The sequence below is a fragment of the Lolium rigidum genome, chromosome 3 (genome assembly GCF_022539505.1).
Source record: "Lolium rigidum isolate FL_2022 chromosome 3, APGP_CSIRO_Lrig_0.1, whole genome shotgun sequence".
Lineage (NCBI taxonomy): Eukaryota > Viridiplantae > Streptophyta > Magnoliopsida > Poales > Poaceae > Lolium > Lolium rigidum.
The window spans coordinates 400202462-400217458 of NC_061510.1; the positions used below are offsets into that span (position 1 = coordinate 400202462).

The 14997-nt window shown below is 45.7% G+C and overlaps 1 pseudogene; it reads right to left on the reverse strand.

Moving 5' to 3' along the window:
• Positions 1 to 987: 987 nt before the first annotated feature.
• LOC124697752 lies at positions 988 to 8992 on the reverse strand (annotated as a pseudogene).
• Positions 8993 to 14997: the final 6005 nt, after the last annotated feature.

Below are 14997 nucleotides of genomic sequence, written 5' to 3' on the forward strand. Positions count from 1 at the left end.
GAATGTTCAAAAATGTTTGACCAAATGTTTAGCTTCTTCCGAAACATGTAGGAAAGAACAAGTTTGTGTCAAAATTTTAACAGCGGTGACTAATTTTCATTACACTGTGATGGCATTGAATCTTAACTGTTGACTAGCACGAATCACGAAGTAGCCCAACATTTCGAGATATTTTTGTTAGTTGCAACCCACGTTAAGACCCATGGCTAACACGAATGTCAAACCAATGCAACCGTTCATGTGCGTTTTTCTTAGTTGCAACTCCATGTGCAACTGGAAAATTTTATGTCGTAAGTTGTAACACATGTTGCAATTCGTAGCTAGCAAGAATCACGATGCAACTCTATGATTTTTAGAGTTGATATAAAATTAAGCTAATTTTGAGAAATAGCAAAACCAAATTTTAATACTGTATCCATGTCTCTCCTTTTCTCCAAACTTTGCCTTCGATTGTTTTGTGCGAGTACCTGAAAAAAAAAACGCCCGTGGACCATGGTATTCGTGGGCTTCCTCCCACTTGAGGCCAGACACATCGGCCGGTACGAGTTCTTTTCGACTTAATTCTGAAGCACCACTGCAAGTGATGACGATGATGGATACGGGCGATCACGATGTTGTCTCTACTTGGTCGTCTCGTCGCTGTGACAAGAGTCGCCTTAAAAAGGATCATTCATGGCCAACACGTATAATAGACAGACAGCGCAGGATCTTATGAGAGCGTGACCGTGCTTTAACGGTTTGCTATCAGAATCATCTTTCCAGACGACGCACAGGTCGAGCAGTCAAGGATCACAACATATTTATTCTTATTTTTCTTCCAACAATAACCATGCTTTGTTGCATGTCCATCCATCAGTAAGTGTCAACTGCTAACCACTGACCTCTGCCACACGGCGATGTGATATGCGAATGAGACGGGTCCCCTTCAAATCCCACAAGAGTAAGATGAAGATGGGAAAACTCAGCATCCAAAACCCATGGGAATTTTGTGGTCCATTATTCTTCCAAGTGGCAAACACATACAATGAAACTGAATTTCGATACATTGATGGGGTGGCCGTACGAGACCAAAACGATATATCTAGCATTGAACGCCTAGGGTTGTGCAGTCGACATCGGATGCCCGCACAGCTGCTGTCTGCTACAAGGCAAAAGGGGGAGGAAGAAGAAAGAAGAAGATACATCTACCCTGGCTTGCGATGCAAAACTGAAAACTTTTCGTTTACGGCTGAAAGTGAACATTAATACAGCACATTCCAGTTGGCCACAAAAGCTTAGCTGCGTCAGCGTCGCTGGACCCTGCAGCTTCGTAGTTAAGCAGCTTGTGGAGAGGGAGGTAATACGGTGCTAGCGATGCCAACACGATGGAAATTAGTTCTGCGATTCCAACCCACCAGGCAAAGAGTGGGGTCCCGAGAAGTTCATCTCAGTAGCGGCCGCGCGGACTGGAGGGGCGTCGCGACGCGGAGGTGGGGAGCCAGAGCCGCCTCGGGGCCGCTTGCAGTCCCTGCTGGTGTGCTGAGAGCCGCCGCAGCGGACGCACAACGTGTCGTTGACACACTGGGAGGCAATGTGCCCTTCCTCGCCGCAGCAAGAACTCAGGGAGGGCCTCCTCGCCCATGTCCGGTCCACAATCTCAAACATTGCCCTGAACTCCTGATAGGCTCTCCTTTACGGTGCAAGTAATGGACCTCTTCGCTAGCATCCTAGCCACATTTGGCACAAACTCCGCCACCTTGGCCCCATCTAACCGCTAGTTAGAAACAAGCCCGCTCACCATTGCCCACCGCGTAGCTGCTGGCCGCATCGAAGATAGCGGTGCAAAGGCTAGGCAGCTGGATGTTGAAAACCTTGAGCCCAGTTAAGTTGTACAGGAATCCTTGCACGCGGTCACATATTTTGCAGGGCAAGCACTTGAAATTATTACCTTCACGCAGACAAGCAGCTCACATAGCTTGCCCATGTCAGCTCCAAACCCGTTCGACATTTCTTGAGGTTTTGCAGTACTCGACTAAACTTATCGTATACATTCATCCAACTTCATATTGGCCACGCCAAGCATGAAACGGACATCTTCTCAAACAAGACATTACGCTAAACACATATTAGATATGTTGCTGTTTACACAACTTATAAAAACACTTTAAGGCTCCAAACCATATACCAACAGCAGAAGACTCAAGTGAATGGATAGATCACTGTGAAATTTGCCACTAGAACACGTTATGAATACCTGATAAGATAGAATATTAGAATATATCATACCTTTTAGTCTTTTACTTTCCAAAACGGAAAGAACCCAAACAGCACAATAGCTCAAAACCAACCCAAAAAGACAAAGCCACCAACTTCATCAACTAACTGAAAGCATATAGCAAGTTCACAGGCACGCACCCGCGCACCGACACAGTTGACAAAATTATGGAACTTAATTAAGTAACATTACTCACAAAAGCAAACAGCATGAGAAATCAACAAAGTGCCACCAAAACACCTAGTACTGAAATAGTTCATTACAACGTCACAAACCCTTAATTGACTCTATGACATTATCAATCTTATTGGTGAGACACACCACAGGGGTCTGTCCAACACATCACCGGTGACGCGCAGCAACCGATGCCCGTGCTGTAAAACTTGTTCCAGCTTGCCATTCCGCGAAACCGAACAAGTTTTGTTAGTGTGGCTCCCAATGTTTTGGTGCATTGGTCTAAGATTAGACCATAATAAAATGAATCAAAGGAGAAAACGGGATACTAGTTAGAATGCTAGATTATGTAGCAAAAGCACGTCTAGCTAGACGTTGCGATCAAGGATTACAAAGAACAATACCTGGATAGTAGAAGCTCATGAAGGGGAAGAACGGTCGAATGGCTTGTCCTTCACACAACTTTCTTGACCGCAGCAACTTGAGGTCAATAGCATAGACGCCAAGAGCTGTGGTGGCGAAGATGATATTGGCACCCTCCACAGAGCCAATCAACTCCACTTTGATCGCAGGATCTCCAATGGGGAGAAACGGCATGAGGCCGATGACTCTATATTCCGCCCATGCTGCAACTCCGTCAGGACCCACCTCCCTTGACCACAGGTGAAGGATAAGCCTGTCCAGGTGGGCGACTCCCAGCCTTCCATCCTCTGTTGCCATGAGAATGGAACTCCGGTAATGAACAGCCGCCGGCAGGACGATCACCGAGAGGAAATGCCTTCCTACGTCATACTTGAGAATTCGAGAGCCTTGTGGCCCAGACATAAGGAGGAAGTGGAGGGAGTCTTCAACGAGCACACTGTGCAACGCAGCACCGTCTTCAATGGGGCCAAGCTCGTCGAAGAGGTCAGGCTCCACGACAATGTCATGCTCGTCGAAGAGGGCAAGCTCAGACGTCGGCGTGCTCCACTCACCCGTCTCCGACGAGTACTTGTAGGCGGTTGCGCTCCCCGCCTCTGCATCAATACTGACAAAAACAACATGGAAAGGGCCGTCGTGGCAAGTGGCATGGTCGCAGCCGTACACAGCACATAGCACTGCGGTCCCGAGATAGAACAAGGACCTGCAGGGGTTGCTCAGGTCTTTTCGGCGGCCCGTCATGGGGTCCCGCACCACAAGCTCCATGGACACCTCACCGTTGTCGAGGAGGACACGGCCGTGGCGGCAATCGCACACGATGAAGTCAGCCCGGCCGGGGGTCAAAAGTGCATGGGGGCAGGGCCCCGTGGCGGGGACAAAGTGAGTGACAGTAGCTCACCTCACCGTTGTAGATGAAGCCGAGCATAGGAGGCGACCGATTGAACTTGCGGTAGTTGTGGTGGAAATCAGGATCGGAGAGGAGACTCGCGCTCGTGGATTGGAGAGTACGGAGAGACTGAAAAGGCATGCGGGCTCATCCGGCGGGAGGCGAAAGAGGATCTCATGGACAAGTTCGTCCGGCAGATCCGGAGAGAGCGTCGCCATGACTTGCGTATCCGGAGAGAGTGTCACCATGATTTGCAGATCTGGAGGCGGAAGAGGGTATCTCCTTGGGGAAGCCGGAGGCTGAGAATTGCACTTTATTGGAAATAGGAACTAGTCCTTCTATATCTATAGATGGAAAAAGGTTGCTTGGCTTACCAAATAGTGACCCAGATCCCACGGCCCTCGCAGAAGCCGCTACTGTCTTCTTGGCCGGTTCCCATTGTTCCCGAGGAGAGGAGATGATCCACAACAAAAGAACAAGCCAAACAATTAATTACAACTAGCTAATAGCCTGTTAATCCTAGCTAGCACACGGCTGGCCAGTTAGCCATCCATCACTACGAGGTAATCAGAGAAGGGCAGGCACATGTTACTAGCACCTCTGGCACGTTTAAGCACTAACTTAATTTTCACCTCTGTCTACTCGTTATCCAATGCAGGATGTGCTAGAGCTACTTTTTTTAAAAGATGAAAAGGCTTCATGTATGACATTATTTGTCAAAGGTAAACTTGGAAAGTGTTGGGGCCTTGCTACTAAACAGAGTTTATTTGTTTGGTATTTAATTACGACATTCTTTATGTTATATTTATTTTAGTCAATTTTTCTCTCGTTCTTCATCGAACCAACGTACGGAGAAAAGCACCGTATGAAGATAAAGTGAACGAACGGTAATTACCACCAAACCAAGTACTAATTATGCCAAGTTAAGAAGGTAACTGGAAAATATCTACAGCACTCCAATTTCGGTGCAACTGACGCCTCAAGTTTCCTTATCTGTAAGATTCAACCAATTCAAGTTTCAGATCATATCATAAACACAATGTAATCCATGAGCCAATAATCCAATATATACACAATGTAACTAGCAAGGAAAGTTACAGTATATGATTACCAAATACTGAACCACAGAAAGTAGTACATCACGGGAACGGACCTTTTAAGGAGAGACTTTGGGTTGCAAGGGAATAAATCCTTCTGATGAAGATCTTCCAATGTTCTCTTTAACAAAAAGAGACATACATTAGCACTTAGGAAAAGCCGTTTTTCGCTATGACTAACCTTGTCACGTGCGAAACCTAACTTAGTGTCCTGAATTGAGCTAACGGTGAAACTATTTATATTTTTCAAGGTTATTTGCCCCTTACAAGTGAGTTATGTATTTGCACCTTGTAAGCTAAATGATCAATAAAAGCATTCCAGCACTGGGACACCAGTCTAAGCACCTGACAGAGAGATATACATCACAGTAAGAATAACTCAAACATGGGGGAACATATGATAACACTAATAAAACAAGGCATTAAGAAGATAAAGCCTTTAGCCTGGATTACAATTAACAGTGGACGAACGGGAGCAAAGAGTAGAGGAACTGTATGTGGAAAGAAAAACATTGGCGGCTCTCAGATATAATGAGTATGATATCTCACCGGTGCTCCAACATAGAAAGCAGCTCTCTAGCATATAGATCCAAATGCTCTACTGTTAAGAAACAAACTACCCACAGAAGTGACGACAATTGTATGTATGAAGAGACACAGACAAAGAAATGCATGTGTGAAAATGACACCAAAATTATCTAGTATCCACAGGCAACAACAAACAACAACAACAACCAAGCCTTTCAGTCCCAAACAAGTTGGGGTAGGCTAGAGTTGAAACCCATAAGATCTCCAAGTCAATTCATGGTTCCGGAACGTGGATAGCTAACTTCCACGCACCCCTGTCCATGGCTAAATCTTTGTCGATATTCCAAACCTTCAGGTCTCTCTTAACGGACTCCTCCCATGTCAAGTTTGGTCTACCACGACCCCTCTTAACATTCTCAGCACGTTTTATCCGTCCGCTATGCACCGGCGCTTCCGAAAGCCTCCGTTGGATATGTCCAAACCATCTGAGACGATGTTGCACCAGCTTCTCTTCAATCGGTGCTACCCCAACTCTCTCCTGTATATCGTCATTCCGTACCCGATCCTTTCTTGTGTGGCCACATATCCATCTCAACATGCGCATCTCTCGCTACACTTAACTCGTTGGATATGTCGTCTCTTCGTTGGCCAACACTCCGCGCCATATAACATCGCATGTCGGATAGTTGTTCTATAAAACCTCGCCTTTTAGCTTTTGTGGCACTCTCTTGTCACAGAGTACGCCGTAAGCTTGGCGCCACTTCATCCAACCAGCCTTGATTCGGTGGCCCACATCTTCATCGATATCGCCATCCTTCCGCAACATGGACCCCAAATATCGAAAAGTGTCTCTCTCCGGTACCACCTCGCCCATCAAGGCTAACCTCTCCCTCCTCGTGCCTAGTAGAACCGAAACCGCACCTCATGTATTCAGCTTTTAGTTCTACTAAGCCTAAAACCTTTCGATTCTAGAGTTCGCCTCCACAACTCTAACTTTCTATTAACCCCGCTCGCCTATCATCGACTAGCACCACATCATCCGCAAAGATGCATACACCATGGGATATCTCCTTGTATATCCCTTGTGACCTCATCCATCACCAAATCAAAAAGATAAGGGCTCAAAGCTGACCCTTGGTGTAGCCCTATTCTAATTGGAAAGTCATCAGTGTCGCCATCACTTGTTCGAACACTTGTCACAACATTATCATACATGTCCTGGATGAGGGTAATGTACTTTATTGGGACTTTGTGTTTCTCCAAGGCCCACCACATGACATTCCGAGGTATCTTATCATAGGCCTTCTCCAAATCAATGAACACCATATGAAAGTCCTTCTTTTGCTCCCTGTATCTCTCCATCACCTGTCGTACCAAGAAGATGGCTTCCATGGTAGACCTCCCAGGCATGAAACCAAATTGGTTTTTGGTCACGCTTGTCAACCTTCTTAAGTGGTGCTCAATGACTCTCTCCCATAGCTTCATAGTATGGCTCATCAGCTTGATTCCACGGTAATTAGTACAACTTTGAACATCCCCTTGTTCTTGAAGATTGGTACTAAAATACTCCGCCTCCATTCTTCGGGCATCTTGTTTGACCGAAAAATGAGGTTGAAAAGCTTAGTTAGCCATACTATCGCTACGTCTCCAAGACCTCTCCACGCCTCGATGGGGATACCATCAGGACCCATCGCCTTGCCTCCTTTCATCCTCCTTAACGCCTCCTTAAACTCAGACTCCCGGATACGTCGCACAAAACACATGTCTGGTATCATCAAAGGAGTCGTCTAGCTCAATGGTAGAGCTCTCAACCTCTCCATTCTGTAAAAATACAGCCACTGAAACAAAATGGAATCAATGTGTAAGAAGCTTCACAATCGAAGTACTAAAAGAACATTTAACTACAAAAATCATACTGCGTAACTCAGAGACAGCGGAAATATTCATTCTCAAATTGAGGGCATTTTATTCTGTCCTCTTTTTTATAGAGGAGGGGAGCAAAATAATTAGGTATGATTGCGTACAAATGAAGCAGAGTTTGGTACAATCGTGCTAATGCAATTCAGATGTGATAAGATTCAACTGGTCAGGAGTCAGGTAGTGGCAATTGGAATTTAAGTATTTATATTTTAAGGCCAGAAGACACAAAATAATGCTTCACTCTTTAATGGGAATGGAAGACATTCATACTAAACTAAACTTTGTAGAACAGCACACTATTCACTAGAGTTCCAAAAGAATACTGTCGTCATGCAAACATATAAGGACACATAGATTGCATATAAAGAAAAGGTGAACAGTAAAAACAAAATGGAGGATCTTCTAGAAACTGTTAGTCTGTTAGGTTAGTGAACAATAATTTAATTTCTCTTCAAGTGGTTACTTTAGGTGGTTTATGTCAATATCGTCGAATAGTACTATCTGCATATCATCTACTTCACCAATACAATTAATTCTGTATCACTATTTTAGGTTAGGTTGTACAGGAATATTTATTTTATGGAAGGATGTTCACCAAATTTCAAGAGCTTTACCCCCCTAGATAAACTGGGATATGACACTGAGCACTGAGCAGTTTCAAATTTGTGATGCTGCTGAAAGCAAAAGCTCATTTTCTGGGCTGATAGGATAAAACTATGAACCAGATCAAACATAGTGGTAAGCTCAGCATGGTAGTTACACTTACAAAACTTTCTGTCCTAGCTGGATTAATCTCATTATAATATTACATGGCAGGTGAAACATAAAAGACACTATAAGCATTCTAGCTTACTAATGGCTATGGCTTATTAGTTTTGAGTATCACCTAGGAAAACTGAAATGTAAAGAAACAGCAACACGCACAAGCTTACCAATATTGAACAGAGCAATCTCTCTCTCCGGCATATTCGGCTTCGCAATCACACCTTCAGGCTCCACCGTGACAAGAACATAAACCTATATTCAATCACGAAAATACACTATAAATCATCCCAACAATGGGGTGTCACTCCTATTCTGCATCCAACTAACAATTCGCTGAACACTGACCGGTTCAGTGCTCTCAGCTTTGAAAATTATCTTCTCCATGTTGAGCAGGCCTCCTGTTCTTGCTCCCCAAATCCTCCACACCATCAGGATCATTCACCAGCCGAACTGAAAAGCTGGACGGTATCTGCAACCAGAAGCAACGCATTCAAGAACAACAAACTGCAATGGATTCATTCACTGGAGAAACAAGGTTCCTTGTTTCTTCACAGCCAAAGGAAAGTTGAGATCGTACGGAGGCCGGGTAGGAGATCTTGACTTCGTACCACGCGGGCGGCCGCAGCCCGGCGAGCCTGTAGAGGCTCCGGCCGTGGCAGAGCGGCATCGTCTTCCCCACTAGCTCATCGCCGACGGCAAGGGCCCTCGCTTCCTCGGCCTCCAGGCTGGCAGGCTGCTGCGTGGAGACGCACGGGGAAGAGGCGTGGATGGAGACAGCGAGAGAGGCGCACCTGCTCACGGAAGAGAGCAGCAGACGATAATCAGGAGGATGTGCTGCGGCGGCATGGTGAGGAGAGGAGAAGCGGCGGAGATGGCATCCGCGCGCCCTCCGGCGACCTCGACGGCGTCGGATGCTTTGCTCGGCGAGGCCCTGAATCCAAAGCCCATGGATTCGCAACTGTCTTGGTGATGGTTTAGATGGGCCTCCAGAAATTGAGCCGTACGGGCTAGGATGCTTCGTTAAGGTGGATCGTATGGGCCATAACTCCGGCCCTTCGTAGCCCATTCAGACCATCGCAGTTCGCACTTCGCAGCCGTCGGATCCTTAAACCCAAGAGGCCGAGACCCTACAAAGCCACTCTCCCACCCGCCGTCACCTCTCTGTCGTCGGAGGCGGCCAAGCTGTTGCCCGAGTCAGTGCTCCGCAAGGCGAAGCGGGAGGAGGTTTGGCCACCGAGAAGAAGACCAAGGCCGTCGAAGGAGGGCAAGGTGGTGCTAGAGTCGGTGCACCTTCCGGCGAAGCGGGATGAGATTTGGGCCACGAGAAGAAGGCCAATGCCATTGACGAGAAGAAGTTGACTATGAACCGCAAGGCCATCTTCGCCCGAGCCAAGCAGGAGAGATATGATCGCCGCGAGAACATCGAGGCGGCCCTGTGTAAAGGTACATTGCCCCTATGTGTGGTTTTGGTAATTAATGATAACCCCTATGGACTAATGTTTTCATTGAGTTTATATAAAGGAATATTCCATAGGTACTACTTGTATTCCATGTGTTGGATTCAAGTATGGATGCCATGAAGATAAAGATATACCTTGTGTATTGGCATCAAGTTCATCGATTTGAAGATATATATGTGATATGATCAAGAAGAAGAAATGAAAATGGAGTTCTTATGTGGAACTCAATATTAGCCATGCTCTAGCTTATGTGATAAGCAATGGATGATCAAGATCTTGAGTGCTTGATTCCAAGTGAAGAATTCAAGTTATGGCTCTAAGTCGGTGTCATGATAGTCTCATAAGTTGAGCTATGGTTGACTAAGATTTAGAGCATGCAAACAAATGAAGAATTCTCTATACACCTCAAGATAGTATGATAGAGCATGAGAAGATACAAGGTTGACCAATACAAAGAGTGAAAAATAGATTCAAGTTTGGTCAACACATGAAGCATGAAGAATGTGTCACGTGAAGTCATGTGGTATGGTAAGCCTTGTCAAATATGCTTTATGAACTAACCCATCATATATGTGCCCTTGTGTTGTCTATGTGGGTTAGGTATCTGATACGTCTCCAACGTATCTATAATTTCTGATGTTTCATGCTAGTTTTATGACAATACCTACATGTTTTGTTCACACTTTATATCGTTTTGATGCATTTTCCGGAACTAACCTATTAACGAGATGCCGAAGTGTCAGTTCCTGTTTTGTGCTGTTTTTTGTTTCAGAAATCCTACAAAGGAAATATTCTCGGAATTGGACGAAATCAACGCCCGTGGTCTTATATTTCACGCGAAGCTTCCGGAGAGCCGTAGAGGGACCAGAGGGGAGCCCTGGGGGCCCCACCCCCACCTGGCGGCGCGGCCAAGGGGGGGCGCCCCCTATGGTCTGGCTGCCCCAGGACTCCTCCGAGGCTGCCCTTCCGCCTATATATTCTCTCCGCCTCGAAAACCCTAAAAAAATAAGCCATGATACGAGAAAAGTTCCAGAGCCGCCGCCATCGCGAAGCCAAGATTCGGGGGGACAGAAGTCTCTGTTCCGGCACGCCGCCGGGACGGGGAAGTGCCCCCGGAAGGCATCTCCATCGACACCACCACCATCTTCATCGCCGCTGCTATCTCCTATGATGAGGAGGGAGTAGTTCTCCCCCGAGGCTAAGGGCTGTACCGGTAGCTATGTGGTTCATCTCTCTCTCCCATGTGATCTTTATGTGATCATGAGCTTTGTATCACTATTACTATGTGCTACTCTAGTGATGTTATTAAAGTAGTATATTCCTCCTTCATGATGTAATGTTGACAGTGTGTGCATCATGTAGTACTTGGCGTAGATTATGATTGTAATCTCTTGTAGATTATGGAGTTAACTATTACTATGATAGTATTGATGTGATCTATTCCCCCTTTCATAGCTTAAAGGTGACAGTGTGTATGCTATGTTAGTACTCGGTCAACGGTCTATTATGCACTCTAGAGGTTACTTAAATATGAATTCCGAATGTTGTGGAGCTTGTTTACTCCGGCTTGAGGGAGCTCTTGTAGCCCTACACAATGAATGGTGTTTGTTATCCAACAAGAGAGTGTGAAGTAGCATAAGAGAAGAGAACTTATTTATTTATGTGATCATTGTTGAGAGTGTCCACTAGTGAAAGTATGATCCCTAGGCCTTGTTTCCGAATATCGAAACTCCGTTTACTTACTGTTCTACTGCATGTTTACTTGCTACCATATTTATTTCAGATTGTTATTACCACTCATATTCATCCATATCACTTGCATTTCACTATCTCTTCGCCGAACTAGTGCACCTATACATCTGACAAGTGTATTAGGTGTGTTGGGGACACAAGAGACTTCTTGTATCGTAATTGCAGGGTTGCTTGAGAGGGATATGTTTGACCTCTACCTCCCTGAGTTCGATAAACCTTAGGTGATTCACTTAAGGGAAACTTGCTGCTGTTCTACAAACCTCTGCTCTTGGAGGCCCAACACTGTCTACAGGAATAGAAGCGTGCGTAGACATCAGTATCTTTCCATGGGCATGCATCAAAAGTGAGATCTCATATAGCCCATGAGAGGATAACATCAAGTGGTGATCGTCATCAAGGTCGAGTTGGTCAAGTTCAAGATGAGCATCTCAAGTGTATCACATGCTTGAAGCTTTCCGTCCATTTGATGATAATGGACATGTGAAGATGTGCATCAATGGAGCTATCCCATCATGGTGTATGGGGGAGTGATACGTCTCCGACGTATCGATAATTTCTTATGTTCCATGCCACATTATTGATGATATCTACATGTTTTATACACACTTTATGTCATATTTATGCATTTTCTGGAACTAACCTATTAACAAGATGCCGAAGTGCCGGTCCTCGTTTTCTCGCTGTTTTTGGTTTCAGAAATCCTAGTAACGAAATATTCTCGGAATCGGACGAAATCAAGACCCGGGTTCCTATTTTCACCGGAAGCATCCGAACACCCGAGAGCCGCCGGAGGGGGCCCCGTGGGCCCCGGATGATAGGGTGGCGCGGCTCGGGCCCCGGCCGCGCCAGCCTATGGTGCCGCCGCCTCTTCGACCCTCTGACGCTACCCTTCCGCCTATTTAAAGCCTCCGTCGCGAAAACCCTATTACGAAGGACGAAACCCACAGAAACCTTCCAGAGCCGCCGCCATCGCGAAGCCAAGATCTGGGGGACAGGAGTCTCTGTTCCGGCACCCCGTGATGACCCACAAGTATAGGGGATCGCAACAGTCTTCGAGGGAAGTAAAACCCAATTTATTGATTCGACACAAGGGGAGACAAAGAATACTTGAAAGCCTTAACAGCGGAGTTGTCAATTCAGCCGCACTGAAAACAGACTTGCTCGCAAGAGTTTATCGGTAGTAACCGTTTTATAGCAGATAGCAGATAGCGAAATAACAGGCAACAGAGTAACAAAGACAGCGATGAGTGATTATAGTAAACAGCAGGATTAAAATACTGTAGGCACGGGGACGGATGACGGGCGTTGCATGGATGAGAGAAACTCATGTAACAATCATAGCAGGGCATTTGCAGATAATAATAAAAAGGTATCCAAGTACTAAGCAATCAATAGGCATGTGTTCCAATTATAGTCGTACGTGCTCGCAATGAGAAACTTGCACAACATCTTTTGTCCTACCAGCCGGTGGCAGCCGGGCCTCAAGGGAAACTATCGGATATTAAGGTACTCCTTTTAATAGAGTACCGGAGCAAAGCATTAACACTCCGTGAACACATGTGATCCTCACATCGCTACCATCCCCTCCGGTTGTCCCGATTTCGTCACTTCGGGGCCATTGGTTCCGGACGGCGACATGTGTATACAACTTGCGGGTAAGACCATAAACAATGAATATCATGATGAAATAATAACATGTTCAGATCTGAGATCATGGCACTCGGGCCCTAGTGACAAGCATTAAGCATAACAAGTTGCAACAATATCATAAAAGTACCATCTACGGACACTAGGCACTATGCCCTAACAATCTTATGCTATTACATGACCAATCTCATCCAATCCCTACCATCCCCTTCGGCCTACAGCGGGGGAATTACTCACACATGGATGGGGGAAACATGGCTGGTTGATGGAGAGGCGTTGGCGGTGATGGCGGTGATGATCTCCTCCAATTCCCCGTCCCGGCGGAGTGCCAGAACGGAGACTTCGGCTCCCGCGACGGAGTTTCGCGATGTGGCGGCGTTCTGGAGGGTTTCTGGCGACTTCGACTTCTCTCCGTGCGTTTTTAGGTCGAGGCGAATAAGTAGTCCGAAGGAGGGCGTCGGAGGCCGGCCGAGGGGCCACACCACATGGCCGCGCGGGCCCCCCCTGGGCCGCGCCGCCTGTGGTGTGGGGCCCTCGGGCCTCCACTTCAATTGTCCTTCCGGCTCCGTCATTATTCCGGGAAAATAGGCCCTTTCGTCAAAATCCCGAGGTTTTTCCCGAAAGTTGGATTTCTGCACAAAAACGAGACACCGAACAGCTTCTGCGAAAACGGCGTTAGTCCGCGTTAGTTGCATCCAAAATACACAAATTAGAGGCAAAACAATAGCAAAAGTGTTCGGGAAAGTAGATACGTTTTGGACGTATCAACTCCCCCAAGCTTAGCTTATTGCTTGTCCTCAAGCAATTCAGTTAACAACTGAGCGATAAAAGAACTTTCACGAACACATTTCTCATATGATGTATATATTCTCATGATATGGCTAATACTTGAGCAGTTCATAATAAGGTACATGCAAATAAGATCATCTAACAGCTATGTCAATCATGAAGAGGTACCAACAATTAATAATAAGCATCATGAATCATGTATATAAGCAGGATTGCAATGTTCATAGGAGAATATGATAAAGTGGTATCTCGCTTGCCTGTATTTGATTGGCAAAACATAAATGCCCGGGCACCTCTGGAGTTCATAGGAAGACTAGAAGTAGTGATTGTCAAAGATAAAAGCATCAAAGTTATACCACAATCAATCATATTTTGAGACAAGCATATTATACTAAGAATGACGATGTGCTCTCAAGAAAGTGCTCAAAGAAATAGTGGAGACACAACATAAAAGTAAAAGATTGACCCTTCGCAGAGGGAAGCAGGGATTAACATGCGCTAGAGCTTTTCATTTGTAAAGCGGGAGTAAAATTATTTTGAGAGGTGTTTGTTGTTGTCAACGAATGGTAATGGGTACACCAACTACCTCGCCAACCGGACTTTCAAGAGCGGCTCCCATGAATTATTTGCATTTTTATGTGGCACTCCTTCCAACCTTTCTTACACAAACCATGGCTAACCGAATCCTCGGGTGCACTGCCAACAATCACATACCGTGAAGGAGTGCCTTTTTAGTTTAGTTTTATTATGATGATGACACTCCCCCAACCTTTGCTTACACAAGCCATGGCTAACCGAATCCTTCGGGTGCCGTCCAACAATCACAAACCATGGAGGAGTGTCTATTTAAGTTAATTAATTCGGGATCGGGAATCCCATTGCCAGCTCTTTTTGCAAAATTATTGGATAAGCGGATGTGCCACTATTCCATATGAGAGTCCGTCAAAAGTAAATGACAAGGTTGAAAGCTAAACACCACATACTTCCTCATGAGCTATGAAACATTAACACAAATTAAGGAGCATTTTGAAGGTTTTAAAGGTAGCGCATGAGAATTTACTTGGAATGGTTTGAAATGCCATGCATAGATATTTATGGTGGACACTCTGGAATAACTTGGTTTTCATGTGTTTGGAGGCACGAGCAGCGTTCCCGCTCAGTACAAGTGAAGGCTAGCAAAAGACTAGGGAGCGACAAATCAAGAGAGCAATGAATCGTCATAATCATGCTTGCGGCAAAATAAATTAACCGAGGCATAAAAGTGATACAAGAACTCTGAAACAATGTAAATCATTGAGGCTTAAT